Source organism: Mus musculus, chromosome X, assembly GCF_000001635.26.
Source record: "Mus musculus strain C57BL/6J chromosome X, GRCm38.p6 C57BL/6J".
In the NCBI taxonomy this organism is placed as follows: Eukaryota; Metazoa; Chordata; class Mammalia; order Rodentia; family Muridae; genus Mus; species Mus musculus.
Genome location: NC_000086.7, coordinates 40,646,222 through 40,662,732, shown reverse-complemented (window position 1 = coordinate 40,662,732; position 16,511 = coordinate 40,646,222). Strand labels below are relative to the sequence as shown.

At 36.4% G+C, this 16,511-nt stretch overlaps 1 pseudogene; it reads right to left on the bottom strand.

Annotated features, from left to right (window-relative positions):
• Positions 560-1,315, bottom strand: Gm14575 (predicted gene 14575; annotated as a pseudogene).

Sequence of the window (16,511 nt, the reverse complement as noted above, 5' to 3'; positions counted from 1 at the left end):
TGATACATATAATAATATCAACATAATTTATGAAAAAGAAGACACAGAAACTGAATGCATTTAAGATTCATAAAAATATCCTTAATATTTATTATGAGTATTTTCATCAATATTATTGAAGATCCTTGTTGGTGTGATTCTACACTATGTGACAAAACTAAGATGTAATTTTTGATTTGGAAGAATTCACTGTGAATTTCCAAAAGCACAAGTTCTTTCAGATAATATAGGCTAACTGAAATTTTAGGAAAAGAAAGATTGTAAAGTTGCACCTCTTTTCAATAACAGGTACTATCTCTTATAGAAAAAGGGATATATATATATATATATATATATATATATATATGTGTGTGTGTGTGTGTGTGTGTGTGTGTGTGTGTGTGTGTGTATACACATATATATATGTGTGTGTGTGTGTGTGTGTGTGTGTATACACATATATACATGTGTGTGTGTGTGTGTGTGTGTGTGTGTGTGTGTGTGTGTTTGATTGAAGTTATTGCCCATTGATGGTTTCTCAGGAAAGTAAAGTCATTTTTCTCATTTCTTTTTTTTTACATTTACATCTTGCACTTTATTAAAGATAAACATTCTCAGAGAAGAAGTAAACCAACTCTAAAGCCAACAGACAGTGCACGTGTATGCAAGTGATTTATGAGGTCCTCCCTGATTTGAACTCTGAGGGGGTGGTCAGGTAGGCAGGGCCTGGGCTAACCAGTAATGCAGATGAGGGTTCCTGTCCTGGGTGATTCATTGCTCCTGGGTGCCCTAGGAAATGTAGTTTGACTTTGTGGCCACATGGTACTAATCAATCAGCTGCTGCACAATCTCCCTGGATGTATCTATGTTGTCAAAAGTGTCCTTGAAAATATCCACCTTGGGGAACTGCTCCATGAAGGCCTCCCTTTTCCCTGGTGTGTCAAACTGGCAACAGGTCCATTCAAAAAGTGAGGAGATACTATGGCGATCATAAGCCCACTGATCTGGTGGGCTGAGAGCCGGTAGATTGTTTTGAAAGGGTCACCTGGATGCTGGCTGGGCCCCAGGGGATGAAGTTGGCCAGTTTCCTTTCCTGGATCCTCTGTAGGCTCTTGTGGATCTCGGTGGAGTCCACCTTTCTCTGGAAGATGTTGAGGATGGTGATGTATCAGTGTTTGGTCTGCCAATCCTGGCCTGTATACACCATTACATTCTTGGGCTGTAGCAGTCGCTTCACAAGAAATTGTCTTCCTCACACTGGCCACCAAGTGGTCACTGGTGAGGTGTGTATAGCCTGCCATGAGAAAGTAGAGAAGAAGGGTAGGAATGAGCAAGGGTTGTTACTCATGTATCCAACCATTTTTACAATGTTGATCCTGCCAATCCATGAGCATGGGAGATCTTTCCATCTTCTGAGATCTTCTTTAATTTCTTTCTTCAGAGACTTGAAGTTTTTATCATACAGATCTTTCACTTCCTTAGTTAGAGTCACAGCAAGATATTTTATATTATTTGTGACTATTGAGAAGAGTGTTGTTTCCCTAATTTCTTTCTCAGCCTGTTTATTCTTTGTGTAGAGAAAGGCCATTGACTTGTTTGAGTTAATTTTATATCCAGCTACTTCACTGAAGCTGTTCATCAGGTTTAGGAGTTCTCTGGTGGAATTTTTAGGGTCACTTATATATACTATCATATCACCTGCAAAAAGTGATATTTTGACATCATCTTTTCCAATTTTTATCCCCTTGATCTCCTTTTGTTGTCGAATTGCTATGGCTAGGACTTCAAGTACAATGTCTTCTCAATGATACCTTGGTCAAGGAAGGAATAAAGAAAAAAATTAAAGACGTTTTAGAGTTTAATGAAAATGAAGTCACAACACACCCAAACCTATTGGACACAATGAAAGCATTTCTAAGAGGGAAACTCATAGCTCTGAGTGCCTCCAAAAAGAAACTGGAGAGAGCACACACTAGCAGCTTGACATCACATCTAAAAGCTATAGAAAAAAAGGAAGAAAATTCACCCAAGAGGAGTAGACAGCAGGAAACAATCAAACTCAGGGGTGAAATCATCCAAGTGGAAACAAGAAGAACTATTCAAAGAATTAACCAAATGCGGAGTTGGTTCTTTGAGAAAATCAACAAGATAGATAAACCCTTAGCTAGACTCACCAGAGGGCTCAGGGACAATATCCTAATCAACAAAATCAGAAATGAAAAGGGAGACATAACAACAGATCCTGAAGAAATCCAAAACACCATCAGATCCTTCTACAAAAGGCTATACTCAACAAAACTGGATAACCTGGATGAAACAGACAAATTTCTAGACAGATACCAGGTACCAAAGTTAAATCAGGATCAAGTTAATGATCTAAACAGTCCCATATCCCCTAAAGAAATAGAAGCAGTCATTAATAGTCTCCCAGCCAAAAAAAGCCCAGGACCAGATGGGTTTAGTGCAGAGTTCTACCAGACCTTCAAAGAATATCTAATTCCAGTTCTGCACAAACTATTCCACAAAATAGAAGTAGAAGGAACTCTACCCAACTCATTCTATGAAGCCACAATTACTCTGATACCTAAACCACAGAAAGATCCAACAAAGATAGAGAACTTCAGACCAATTTCCCTTATGAATATAGATGCAAAAATCCTCAATAAAATTCTCGCTAACCGAATCCAAGAACACATTAAAGCAATCATCCATCCTGACCAAGTAGGTTTTATTCCAAGGATGCAGGGATGGTTTAATATACGGAAATCCATCAACGTAATCCATTATATAAACAAACTCAAAGCAAAAACCACATGATCATCTCGTTAGATGCGGAAAAAGCATTAGACAAGATCCAATACCCATTCATGATAAAAGTCTTGGAAAGATCAGGAATTCAAGGCCCATACCAAACCATGATAAAAGCAATCTACAGCAAACTAGTAGCCAACATTAAATAAATGGAGAGAAGCTGGAAGCAATCCCACTAAAATCAGGGACTAGACAAGGCTGTCCACTCTCTCCATACCTATTCAACATTGTACTTGAGGTTTTTTTATATATACAATAAAAACTAAAACAAATTATTTTTCATACTATGTATATATTAATTATACTTGTATGTGTATTTTCAGGCCTGACCATTTAGGATTGGACAATCAATTTATGGGAATGCATGCCTCTTTTTGCTCCCAGCTTTACTGTTGCCTACAATTCTTTGTGTAGGGTTAAAGACTTGTGGGATTTTCCCTATGCAGTTTGGCATGCTCATTCTTATCATCCTTATTAGTTCACATTTGAGCTGTCAAGTAAGTGAGATTTCATGGCTGTTGCTTCTCTTGTTACTAGAAGACACCATTTCACAGAAAGCTCTCTGATGCTTTTACTCTAACACTCATCTACCCTTTCTTTTGAAATGGTCCCTGAACTTTGGGTGGAGGAGGATTTTGTAGATGTATTCATTGTCTCTATTCTTCTGAATACTGACTGACTAGAGTTTTCTATAGTTGTCTTAGTATATAGCAAAAAAATTCTTTGATGAGGATGAAGACTACATGTATCTGTGGTTATGACAAATGTTTATGGATTGTTGTTAGGGATTATGCTAGAGTATTAAATTAGGATTGTTGTTAGGGATTATTCTAGAGTATTAAATTAGAGATTATAGATTCTTATCCAATCACCATAACTTCACTAGCACTAACTAGTTAGTTAGCTCTCCAGTACCAGGCATGACTTCCTTCTTTATGAGATGATCTTAAATTCAATTAGCGAGATATTTGTCACCACTAAGGTACTGGGAAAGGGAAGCACCACTGCGCCCATGTGTGTAACATGTTGATCATTAAATGTGGTTAATATGTATCATAGCTGGGTAGAATTATTGGTTGCCTTTCTCCTTTGGAAGTTCACATGTTGTCTTCTGGTGCCATGAAAGTTAGTCCTCAGGTATGAAACATTAAGGTTAATATCAGCTCAGTGTATTTAGGGCCCTATTTCTGGAGTGTATGGTGTCTTCAGTAATAGGGACTTACCTTCTACATCTGGCAGTTTGGCATGCTCATTCTTATCAAAGAATCAACTGAAGCCAATACCAATAGCACTGGACGGTTCTATGCACACTTTTAAGGAAAAAACTCAATGTATCCCCAAGCCACATGAAGGAATATCTTGTCAAGATAAGCCCATTATGGTGGCTTAAATACTATGGGAATAATCAATGCCTTTCAGATCAGCTTTAAAAACCAGCTTTATGAGATAAAATATGATTTATGTTAATTGAACCCCAAACCTATTGCTGGCTAAGATATAGGTCCTGGAGGATAGCCTGCTACTATTTGTACTATGCAATTATGCTTATTAGCTTATGCTAAAAATATAGAAATAAGCAGCCTGTTGTCTTTTCTATACATAGATTGCTGCATATCTCAACCCTTCTAAGAGGAGCTTCTTTTGCAGAAGATTGTGATTAATATAGAAATGCACAACTAAAAATGCAGAGAATAAAAGTCTGTGGGTTGCTCAGCTCTAAAGAAGACATTTTATATCACTCTGTGACCCACTAATACTTAGGGATCATAGTGGAAGAAGATACAGAAAGACTATAAGAATCTGAAGTACTACACAGGAAAGTATGCAGGGAAAAAGTATTTGCTGAACATGACAGAGCTGTTCGCATAAGCTCACAAGAGCAGCACAAGTCAGGACAACCAAATTCTTTTCATTTTTTTCTTCTTTTTTTATTGGTCATTTTATCTATTTCAATTTCTTTTTTTTCTTTCTCTTCTTTACTAGATATTTTCTTTATTTACATTTCAAATGGTATCCCTTTCCCTGGTTTCACCTCCAAACCCCCCTATGCTCTCCACCTTCCCCTGCTCACCAATCCACCCACTTCTGCCAAACTCTTATTGTAAAAGGTGGAGGAGTTTACAAACTCTCCTTCAACATTGAGAAGTACTTGCAATTGACATCTGATGACTGGTAAGGGAATTCTGATTTGTTAAGAAAGCAGGTACCCCTCCCCTCTCTGCAGGCAGCTTTATTCCTGTAGATGGTCCTCTACTGGCCTGTTTTCTTTCTTTCTTTCTTTCTTTCTTTCTTTCTTTCTTTCTTTCTTTCTTTCTTTCTTTCTTTCTTTCTTTCTTTCTTCCTTTCTTTCTTTCTTTTTTCATTTGCTTGCTTGTTGTTTGGTTTCTCAGCCCACAGAAAGTGAGAAAAAAAAGGTTAGGAAATACAGAAAGTGTCAGTGTAGAGAAAATGAAGGTTAGAGTTACCCAGAATATCATATGAATGTATGAAATTTTCAAACAATAACAAATGTAAAACAAGAATATAAATTTACTCTGCTGTTCTGTAGGAATACAAATGTAAATTATTCCCCTTGCATAAACCTGACAAAAGACATCCCAAGTGTATGATAAGTCTAAAATTGATTCTAGAATGAGGAATAGAATTTGTGGTATCCACTTAAGACATACCATTTGACACCTTTCTGTAAACAAAAAAGGGGAGAAAATGCTTTACATGGGTGGGTCTATTAAACTCAGTCATCTGCAACTGTCAAAAAGACAACTTGAGACATTTGCAAATTAAACTCTGTAGTTACTGATGGCAGTTGACTGTTAAAAATAGGAATTCAACTCCCAAAATGACTTTACTATGCCTGGATGCCATTTTGTTGATGTCTGTGAGGGTCTCTTCTTACTCACACAAAAAATATCTTTATGATTTTAATAAAGTAGAAACAACAAAGACTTCAATCAACTGTTATTAACTAAGGTACAGTTTATTATCAATGATCACTTAATCTGTTAACTTCACTCACAGTATATCTCTCACTTTTGCCTCTCAACCTCCAAAACACACATAAGTTTTAATAAAAAGCAGTGTATCTGTTCATCTGTTTAATTTCCACACTTAAGAGTGAGCAAAATGAGGTCAAGAATTATGTTTTCTAAAGGGAGAGGTGGATCAGTAATGCCCCAGTTGTGCTGAGTGTAATTAGTACTTTATTACATGTTTAAGAGATAATTTTAAACAATATAAAGGACCAAAACAAGTGAAGTGATATGAATCAGAAAAATTTTAATGAGTTCAGCTACATATTTTAAATTCTAATCCTAAATCTATCACCTTTTTATGTTTTATTTTAAAAATGGGATTAAAGTCGTTGTTCACTTTTCTAATACTCAAATGAGAACATATATTTTCATTTCCCTAATTATATTGTAAATGATTGTTATAGATATCAAGAAGATAGAATGCACCCTGGAAAATGAAATCCAATTATTGATCATCCACTCTCATTATTATGAACTAGGAGGTTAGAAGTACCATTGTGAACTTGAATAGTCTGGAAGATCTTAGTATAAAGGGACATCGATTTCATTATTAAGTAAATTGGGAGCAGTTATAATTCAAAAAAAATAACAAGATGGGGAAACTTGAGAAGTGATGAGAATTAATTATACTTCAAAATCTAAAAATACTTATCTTTGTTTTTATTTAATGTTTTTAATTTTCATTTTTTATATCTTGAGGGTTTTTTATTTAAAACACAAACTTTGATTTCATCAAGGACTAATACTTTGCTTGCAATCAAATATGAACTATTCTTTTTATTTTTTTTAAAGATTATCTCATAAGAAGAAGCACATTGCCTGCTTCTGCAGTAGTTTCTTCTAGCTTTCCATATGTTACTGTCCTAGTAATGGGTTCAAAATACCATTCTTTTTCAAAGCATGTAGTTTGGATGTTTAGTCATTGATAATGGGATTGTTTTCATTTTGAGTTTGAGCTGTTAGGTCAATTTCATTGTCAGCCAGTTAGTATGATTTGTAGTAAGGAATTCTTCAGAAACACATCTGCTTTTGTGAAACATGTGTCCAGAGAACATACTTTCCATATTGGTTTGCCAGTAGCAGATTTGCATGCATACTACAGAGAAAGCTAGGCAATTAACAGTGACTGTAGTATGAAAAGAAATTTGAGGATCAAGAGAAACAAAAAAGAACACACACACACACACACACACACACACCCCACAACATATCAAAAATAAACAAAAATTAAAAAAAAGAAACCAAAACTTAAAAAAAGAACCCAAAACACAAAAACAAAAGAAAAACAAAACAAACAAACAACAACAACAACAACAGAACAGAGCGCTGCAGAGAGCTGATTCTGGTGGCATGGGCTCAAGAGAGCTGGTAGTCTGACCAACTCTGTTTTCACCCAGGCCCAGATCCAGGGCTCTGAGTTAGCCCACCCCAACATCTACCACATCTATGAAGTACTGCAGCATGTCAAGGGGTCAGTCCTTCAAATCCAAAGCTGTAAAATCTCCATGACATAACAGGATATCTGAGAGGAATCACAGTAAGGACCCAGTATTAAGTAGATGCTCACAGTCAGCTATTGGATGGAGCACAGCGCCCCCAATGGAGGAGCTAGAGAAAGCACCCAAGGAGCTAAAGGGATCTGCAACCCTATAGGTGGAACAACAATATGAACTAACCAGTACCCCTGAGCTCTTGTCTCTAGCTGCATATGTATTAAAAGATGGCCTAGTCGGCCATCACTGGAAAGAAAGGCCCATTGGACACGCAAACTTTATATGCCCCAGTACAGGGGAATGCCAGGGCCAAAAAATGGGAATGGGTGGGTAGGGAAGTGGGGGGGGGGGAGGGTATGGGGGACTTTTGGGATAACATTCTAAATGTAATTGAGGAAAATATGTAAGAATAAAAAATATTTTAAAAAAATAGTGTAGCAGAATCCAGAGATGTTGAACCAGATAAAGTTCTCCTTGCAACAAACATTTAAAAGTAGACTTGGTTGGCCAAAAGGTATACAGTGTAACACACCATCACCCACCACAGCTTCTATGTCATTTTTTTTCTTTGCAGAGAGGTTTCAAGGATGGAAGGCAGATATAAAGAGATGAGGAGTTAAGCAAGATTGTGGTGCATGATGTACAATTCACACACACACACACACACACACACACAATCAGTAAAGTATTTCTTCAAATATCAATGGAATGTTTCTGAATGATATTCTGCTATACTCATAGACTGGTGCCAAGCCCAATCGTCAGCAGCAGCTAATGGGAGCAGATGTAAAGACCCACAACCAAAAATTAGGCAGATCTCAGAGAGCCTTATAGAAGAGGGGGAGGAAGAATTGATTGAGGGCACCATGAGAATATAGCCCACAGAATCAACTAAAATGTGCTAATAGGGTCTCACAAAGACTGAAGCAACAACATTTACAGAGCCAGTATGGGTCTAAGCTAGGTTCCCTGTGTATGTTATGGTTGTGTAGTTTGGTGTTCAAGTAGGACATCTAACGGTGTGAGTGTGTGCTGTCTCTGACATATTAGGCTGCTCTTGGGAAGGTTTTCCTCCTCTCAGTTGCCGCATTCAGTCCTGATAGGAGGATTTGTGCCTAGTCTCATTGTATCTTGTTATGCCATGTTCAGTTGATATCCATGAGAAGCCTGCACTTTTCTAAAGAGAAAAAGAGGAGGAATGGATCTGGGGAAGAGTAGAGGTGTTTATGGGGGAAACTTGGAAGAGTGAACAGAGGGGGACTGTGATAGGATATCATGTATGAAAGAATAACAAATTTTTGAAATTTTTTTTCATTATTTTCTTTATTTACATTTCAAATCTTATCCCCTTTCCTTCCCCTTGATCCTGTGAAGGTTAGAAGAACAAATTTTTTAAAATTACCAGAAAGGAAAGTACAGGATCAATGTGAAGAGCAGAAAATATCACCAGTTTTATTTCATCAGTTATTTCAAACTTATCTTTCTTTGGAGACAATACATATCATTACTCTGCTCATTGGGTTTTTTAAAGTTTATTTTTACTATGTATGCACGAGTATTTGTCTGCATTTGTAAAACAGCACCATGCAACATATATGTGTCTGATGCCTACACAGGACTAAGGAAGATGTTGATCCACTTGGACTGGAGTTACAGATGATAGTGAGCAAAACACATAGGTATTCAAAATTAAACCTAGGTCTTCTCCAAGAGTAGCTGCAGGGGAATTTTAATCCAGAACCTGGCTGCTCTGGCAAAGGATCACATCCAAAGACACATTACACATCTTTAATCCTTCTGAATGAAATGCAGACATATGATTTGTGCACACCTTTAATTTTTGAACAATGAAGATAAAGTTAGTTTGTAGAAGGAAGTAGCCATGTTTGAAGGTGATGTCTAACTGAGGGGCTGACAAAGTGATGAATCAGAGAAAGATTTGACAGAATGAGTCAGAGATAATGTATACAGCAGTAATCCTCTAAGATGACAGTTAAATATAACAGTGAAAGTTACATTTACATCTGGCACCCAATATGACTGTAGAGGAAGTAACCCAGCCAACACTGCAGAAAGCAGCAGACATCTGACAGAACTGTGACAGAGAAGAGGCAACATCTGACAGAAAGCTGAAGAAGAGAAATTGCCCTCAGATCATCTCCAGAGGGAACACCTGTTTCTTGAGTTTGGCTAGTTGCCCAGGGATACTCAGAAGACTCTGAAGCAGTGGGGGCCTTGAGCCCAGAGCAAGGAATGACACGGGAGCCTCTGAGATGGTAAATCACAGTAATACACCCCAAAACAATTTTAATTATATAGATAGACTTTTTATGCATTAAAAAAAAAGATAAAATCCATTTCAGATCTCTTAAGAACAGGAGTAGAAAGTTGAGTGGAGACAGTTGTCTGTGCACTGGTCCTGCCAGGGGAGAGCAGCTCTCCAGGGAGTGCTCTGACTCCTGGGCTCAAAGCTGAGATTCCCATTTTGTCTCCAGTTGCTGTCTAAGGTAGGGCCAGCCAGGAGCTCACAAGCCACAGGAGCTGTGGAGCAGCTGGGACAGGTTCCTTCTTGCCTCCACCTCCACCCAGGAGCTGAGGCTGTTCCACAGACCTCTGTGCATGAGTCCTGCCAGGGGTAAGCTGGTCTCCAGGGAGTGATGACACAGGCTTACAAGCCCACAGGAGAGACAAACTCAATCCAGAGACAGCTATATCAACTAACAATAGAGATAACCAGATAGCAAAAAGCAAGTGCAAGAACCTTACCAACATAAACCAAGGCTATATGTCATCATCAGAACCCAGTTCTCCCAACACAGCAAGTCCTGGATACCCCAACACACCGGAAAATCAAGATTTGAATTTAAAATCGCATCTCACAATCCTGATAGAGGACTTTAAGAAGGACATAAATAACTCCTTTAAAGCAATACAGAACAATTCAAGTAAACAGGTAGAAGTCCATAAACACAAAATCCCCTTAAAGTATTACAGGAAAACACAACAAAACAGGTGAAGGAATTGAATAAAACCATACAGGATCTAAAAGTGGAAGTAGAAACAATAAAGAATTCACAAAGGAAGACAAATCTGGAGATAGAAAACCGAGGAAAGAGATCAGGAGTCATAGATGTAGCATCACCAATAGGATACAAGAGATGGAAGCAAAAACCTTAGGTGTAGAAGATAACATAGAAAACATTGACATAATAGTCAAAGAAAATGTAAAATGCAAAAAGCTCCTAACCCAAAACATTCAGGAAATCCAGAACACAATGAGAAAACCAAACCTAAGGATAATAGGTATACAAGAAAGCAAAGATTCCCAACTTAAAGAGCCAGTAAATATCTTCAACAAAATTATAGAAAGAAGTCCCAAACTTAAAAAAGAGATGACCATGAACATATACAAAGCCTACAGAACTCCAAACAGGTTAGACCAGAAAAGAAATTTATCCTGTCACATAATAATCAAAACACCAAATGCACAAAACAAAGAAATAATATAAAAGGCAGTGAGGGATAAAGGTCAAGTAACGTATAAAGCAGATGTCAGAATTATTTCAACAGAGACTATGAAAGCCAGAATTTCCTGAAGAGATGTTATACAGACCCTAAGAGAACCCAGCAAAACTCTCAATTAGCACAGATGGAGAAATCAAGGTATTCCATAACAAAAACAAATTTTCACACCATCTCTCCACAAATCCAGCCCTTCAAAGGCTAATAAATGGAAAACTCCAACACAATAGCAAGAAAATAATCTTCTTTTAACAAACCAAAAAGAAACACAATTCTACCTCTAACAACAAAAATAACAGGAAGTAACAATAACTCTTCCTTAACATCTCTTTAACATCAATGGACTCAAATCCCCAATAAAAAGACATAGACTAACAGACTTTATATAGAATCAGGACCCAATATATTGCTGCATATAGGAAACCTACCTCAGTGACAACGAGCAACACTAACTCAAAATAAAAGGAAGAAAAACAATTTTCCTAAAAAATGGTCCCAAGAAACAAGCTGGAGTAGCCATTCTAATATCGAATAAAATCGACTTTCAAACTAAAGTGATCAAAAAGGATGAGGAGAGACACTTCATACTCATCAAAGCTTTAATCTACCTAGACGAATTCTCAATTCTGAACATTTATGCTCCAAATGCAAGGGCACCCACATCCATAAAAGAAACTTTGCCAAAGCTCAAAGCACAAGTTGTGCCTCTCACAAAAATATAGGGGGAGACTTCAACATCCCACTCTCATCAATGGACAGATCCTAGAAACAGAAACTAAACAGAGCCACAGTGAAACTAAAAGAAGTTATGAACCAAATGCATTTGGCAGATATCTATAGAGCATTTTATCTTAAAACAAAAGAAAATTCCTTTTTCTCAGCACCTCATGGTACCTTCTCCAAAATTGACCATAAAACAGGTGTCAACAGATACAAGAAGATTGAAACAATCCCATGAATCCTATCAGATAACCACGGATTGAGGCTGGTCTTCAATAACAAGAAAAATATTGTCAGAATGGCTAAGATCAAAAATTCAGGTGACAGCAGATGCTGGTGAGGATATGGAGAAAGTGGAACACTCCTCCATTGCTGGTGAGATTCCAAGCTGGTACAACAACCAGTCTAGAAATCAGTTTGGTTTTTCCTTTGAAAATTGAACATAGTACTACATGAGGATCCAGCGATTCCACTCCTAGACACATAACAAGAAGATGTTCCAACTTGTAATAAGGACACATGCTCCACTATGTTCATAGCAGCACTATTTATAATAGCCAGAATCTGAAAACAACTCAGATGTCCCTCAACAGAGCAATGGATACAGAAAATGTGATACATTTACACAATGGAAAACTACTCAGCTATTAAAAACAATGAATCTATGAAAATCTTAGGCAAAGGAATGGAACCAGAAAGTATCATCCTGAGTGAGATAACCCAATCACAAAAGAACACACATGGTATGCACTCACTGATAAGTGGATGTTAGCCCAGACATTCAGAATACCAAAGATACAATTCACAGACCACATGAAGCTCAAGAAGAACGAAGATCACAGAGTGTATACTTTGGTCCTTCTAGGAAGGGGGATGAAAATACCCATGAGAGGAGCTACAGAGAGAAAGTGTGGAGCAGAACGTGAAGGAAAGGCCATACAATGATTGTCCCATCTGGGGATCCATCCCATATACAGTTACCAAACCCAGACACTATTATGGATGCCAACAAGTGCTTGCTGATAGGATCTTATAGCTGTCTCCTGAGAGACTCTGCCAGTGATTGACATATAGAGGTGGATGCTCAAAGCCCTCTGTTGGACTGACCACAGGGTCCCCAATGGAGGATCTAGAGAAAGAACCCAAGGAGCTAAAGGGGTTTGCAGCCCCATAGGAGGAACAACAATATGAACCAAACAGTACTCCCAGAGCTCTCAGGGACTAAACCACCAACCAGAGTGTACACATGGAGGGACTCATGGCTCCACCTGCATATGTAGCAGAGGATGGCCTTGTCAGACATCAATGAGAAGAGAGGCCCTTAGTCCTGTGAAAGCCCTATGCCCCAGTGTAGGGGAATACCAGTGCAGGGAAGCAGGAGTTGGTGTGTTAGTGAGCAGGGAAAGGGGGGAAATGGGATAGTGGGGGGTTTCAGAGGAGGAATGAGGACAGGGTATAATTTTTGAAATGCAAATAAAAATAATATCTAATAAAAAATTAAAACGACTAGATCCCTCCTTTAAAGTTACTAAATTAACTTGTCTAATGTACATTTTGAGCATTGAGGCTTTGTTAATATTCTACATGATTCTATAGTACAGTGAAAGATGAGATATACTATTTTAAAAAACTATGTAGTGTCTTTAGTCATCTACTTTTTGTATTATTAATTACTTCTCTTACAACCAAACCTCTAATGTCTGGGAATGTTATATAAATATATACTTTTGATAAACAAAATGAGACTTTAAAATAAATAAATTATAAAGCTAAAGACATGTCTTCTGAAAAATAATTAAAATACAAGTCATTATATATAATTACAAATAGAGTTATGTTTTATTACCATACTTGAGCTGTTATGATGGAAATATATTGTTCCCATTTACTTTCTTTTACATTGCTACAGATCTTTCAGAATTATATCTCTTGAATTGTCACTTTTGTTTAACATATAGTTAATTTCAGATCATTTTCAAAATCAAGATTATGTCAATTCTCCAAATTATCATCATTCATAAATCACTATTTTATAAACATTAGATCTTGAATATAATTTACAAAGTATTTTTATTAAGAAGACATCCAATATTTGTCCCTGTTCAGATTGTTTTTTGTATCTCCAAAACTAATACCAAATATCTGTAAAGCAATAATAGAAATATAGTAGGCATTTTTGTGGTGACCACTTCAAAAGAGCTATCACCAAAGGAGTTGAGCCTCACATTCTATTTTAAGTAATTGTTCACTTTCCATGTGTCAACAGTATAAGAGGTGTCATCTTGGAAGCAAAATGAACCTTCAGCATACAGTGAACATGCGTCTATCACCTTGATTCTGGAATTCTCAGCCTCCAAACTACAAGAAAAATAGAAATCTCCTTTGTATGCATTTTTCAGCATTACAATGTTTATTATTTAATCCTAGTCATGAAATATTTTTACATTTGGAAAGTATAAGTTAATAGGACTTAGTTTAAAACTATTGAATATTAAATTTAGGAGTCATTTTATCAAGATTATTTAGTCTTTGGCCATGAAAATTTGTAAGTTAGCTGCTTTCTCAGGCAGCATATTTCAATAGCAATAATCTCCACTAATTTTTTTCCAAACAAGGATGAATCATAATACAAACATGTTCTTAAATTTATTTTCTTAAAGCATCTTTCATAGTGTGGCATCTCTTAAGGGGTGGAAAATAGAGTTTTAAAATATTCCATTAAAAATGTTTTATGTTTTACTTGTCACTTGAAGCTAATAACCCCTACCTATCCCACCCAATGTTAGTGAAGAGTAAATGAGATTATTTCTTCACACAATGAACGACTGCTGCCACATTGCTTTCTAAATATTTATGTCTCAATAATACTAAATGTAAGTAATGAAAATGAACTCATTTAAGGATTAATAATTGGTGTTTATAGAGATGAAGTTGGTTTCAGAATTAATAAAGAGGATTTTAATATTGAAAGTAAATCAGTAAATAAATATTTAGAAACAGACTCTTTTATGAATAACTTATTCTATAAATACAAGTGTATGGTTATGTACAATGCTCATATTTGTGCAACTATTTCTACAGATATCAATACATATCTCTCTATTTATTATTAGATCAGAATTAAAACAAAGACAAAAGCAAGAAATTTAATTTGCTTTTTCCCTATTAAAAGACTGTTTCATTTCTATACAGGAGGGTTATTATTTGTGGGTGTGTGTGTTTTAATTTTGTATCCAGCTTCTTAACTAAAAGTATTTATCATTTATAGGAGTTTGCTGATATAAATTTTGGAGTCATTTATGTATATTATCTCATCATCTACAAATAGTAATATTTTAATCTTCCTTTCAAATTTGGTGGAAGAAAAGCCTAGCTTCACAGAGAATTGAGGTGCCAGGTTGGGGGCAAAATACCTAAGAGTGCCCTCACTCACTCAGAGAAGGTGAGGAAGTATGAGTAGAAGGGTGTTGGAGGGGGTACAGTGAGTGGGATATAAAGTGAATATGTAAAAATAATAAATACATAAAATAATGAAAAATAAAGAAAAGAAAAAGATAGTATTAACATTTCATATTAAAGTAATCATTTCTAAAAAGGACTTCATCACATTTTATTAAAAATTCCTTAGAATTTTACATATAATTAATTTATTCTTGACAGAATATTTGTGAACGTATCTTAAGTTTCTGATGATGCGATGCATAACTTCACAAAAAAAATTTAAGGAAGAAAGGCTTATTTTTCCTCAAAGTTTGAAGTTCTATTCAAAGTTTGAAGTTCTATTCAAAGTTTGAAGTTCTATTCAAAAATTACTGCAGCAGGACTTGGATGTAATTGGTCTCACAGTATCAAGAGTTAGGGAGCAGAGAGAGATTAATGCTTGTAGTTTTCCCACTTTCTCCTTTTTATAAAGTCCAAAATCCTAGACTAGGGTATAATACTAAAAATAATAGTAAGGTGTACCTACCAAACTGAAGTCAGGGACCACTGTGGTTGAATTGGGGCGGGGGGATTGAAGAAGTTGAAGAAGAGAGTGACCCCATAGGAAGACCAACAGTCTCAACTAACCTGGACTCCAGAGAGCTCCCAGAGGATGAGCCACCAACCCAGTAGCATACACTAATCTGAAGCCGTGGGTATATGTGTACCAGAGGTCTGGCCTCAGTGGGAGAAGATGCACTTAATTCTTGAGAGACTCCAGGCCCCAGGGAAGGATGATGATACCTGAGGTGGGGATCATCCTCTTGGAAGTAAGGTGGGGGAAACAATTGCATGAGGAACTGTGGGATAGACTTGGTCTATCAAGTATATTTCTGCCCTTCATAAATACATGTTATTATTTATCCAATTCTCATTCTCTTTTGATCTGTTGTCTATCACTGACAAGGGAATAACATTGATTTATTAATTGTGTTAATCTGTTCCAAGACACTATTTTTATTCCAATGCAGAAATGGGTTGCTACACATGTATTTTTAACATATTTTTCTATATATTATTCTTCAAAATTGTTCTATTAGTTTGCATTATATTATATTCTTTTTAAGATCTTTCAAGAGTTCCTCATCATATTTAAAATAATGTCTAGAGAATTGACTCAGAGGGTAAAAATCACTAGCTACTAAAGCCTGACAATCCATGTTCCATCTCCAGATATCATGTAAAAAGCCAAAACAGATGGTTTGCATCTGAATCCCTCACTTCTATAGGTAAAATGGGTGGCAGATACAGGAGAATCACTTAGGAAGCTCTTCTTCACCCCAGAAAATTCATTTCCTAGAATTCTGTTTAAAATGGCAGTTGCTTATTGGCAAATGTGATTTTTTTGAGACAAGTTTTTTTTTTTTTAATCATTGATACTGAATTCCCAGAGTCTCAAACAGTATATAGTAGGGTATGTCTACTCAAAAACTGAAGATCAGTGTATTTTAAATGTGTAAATGAATGACTGATT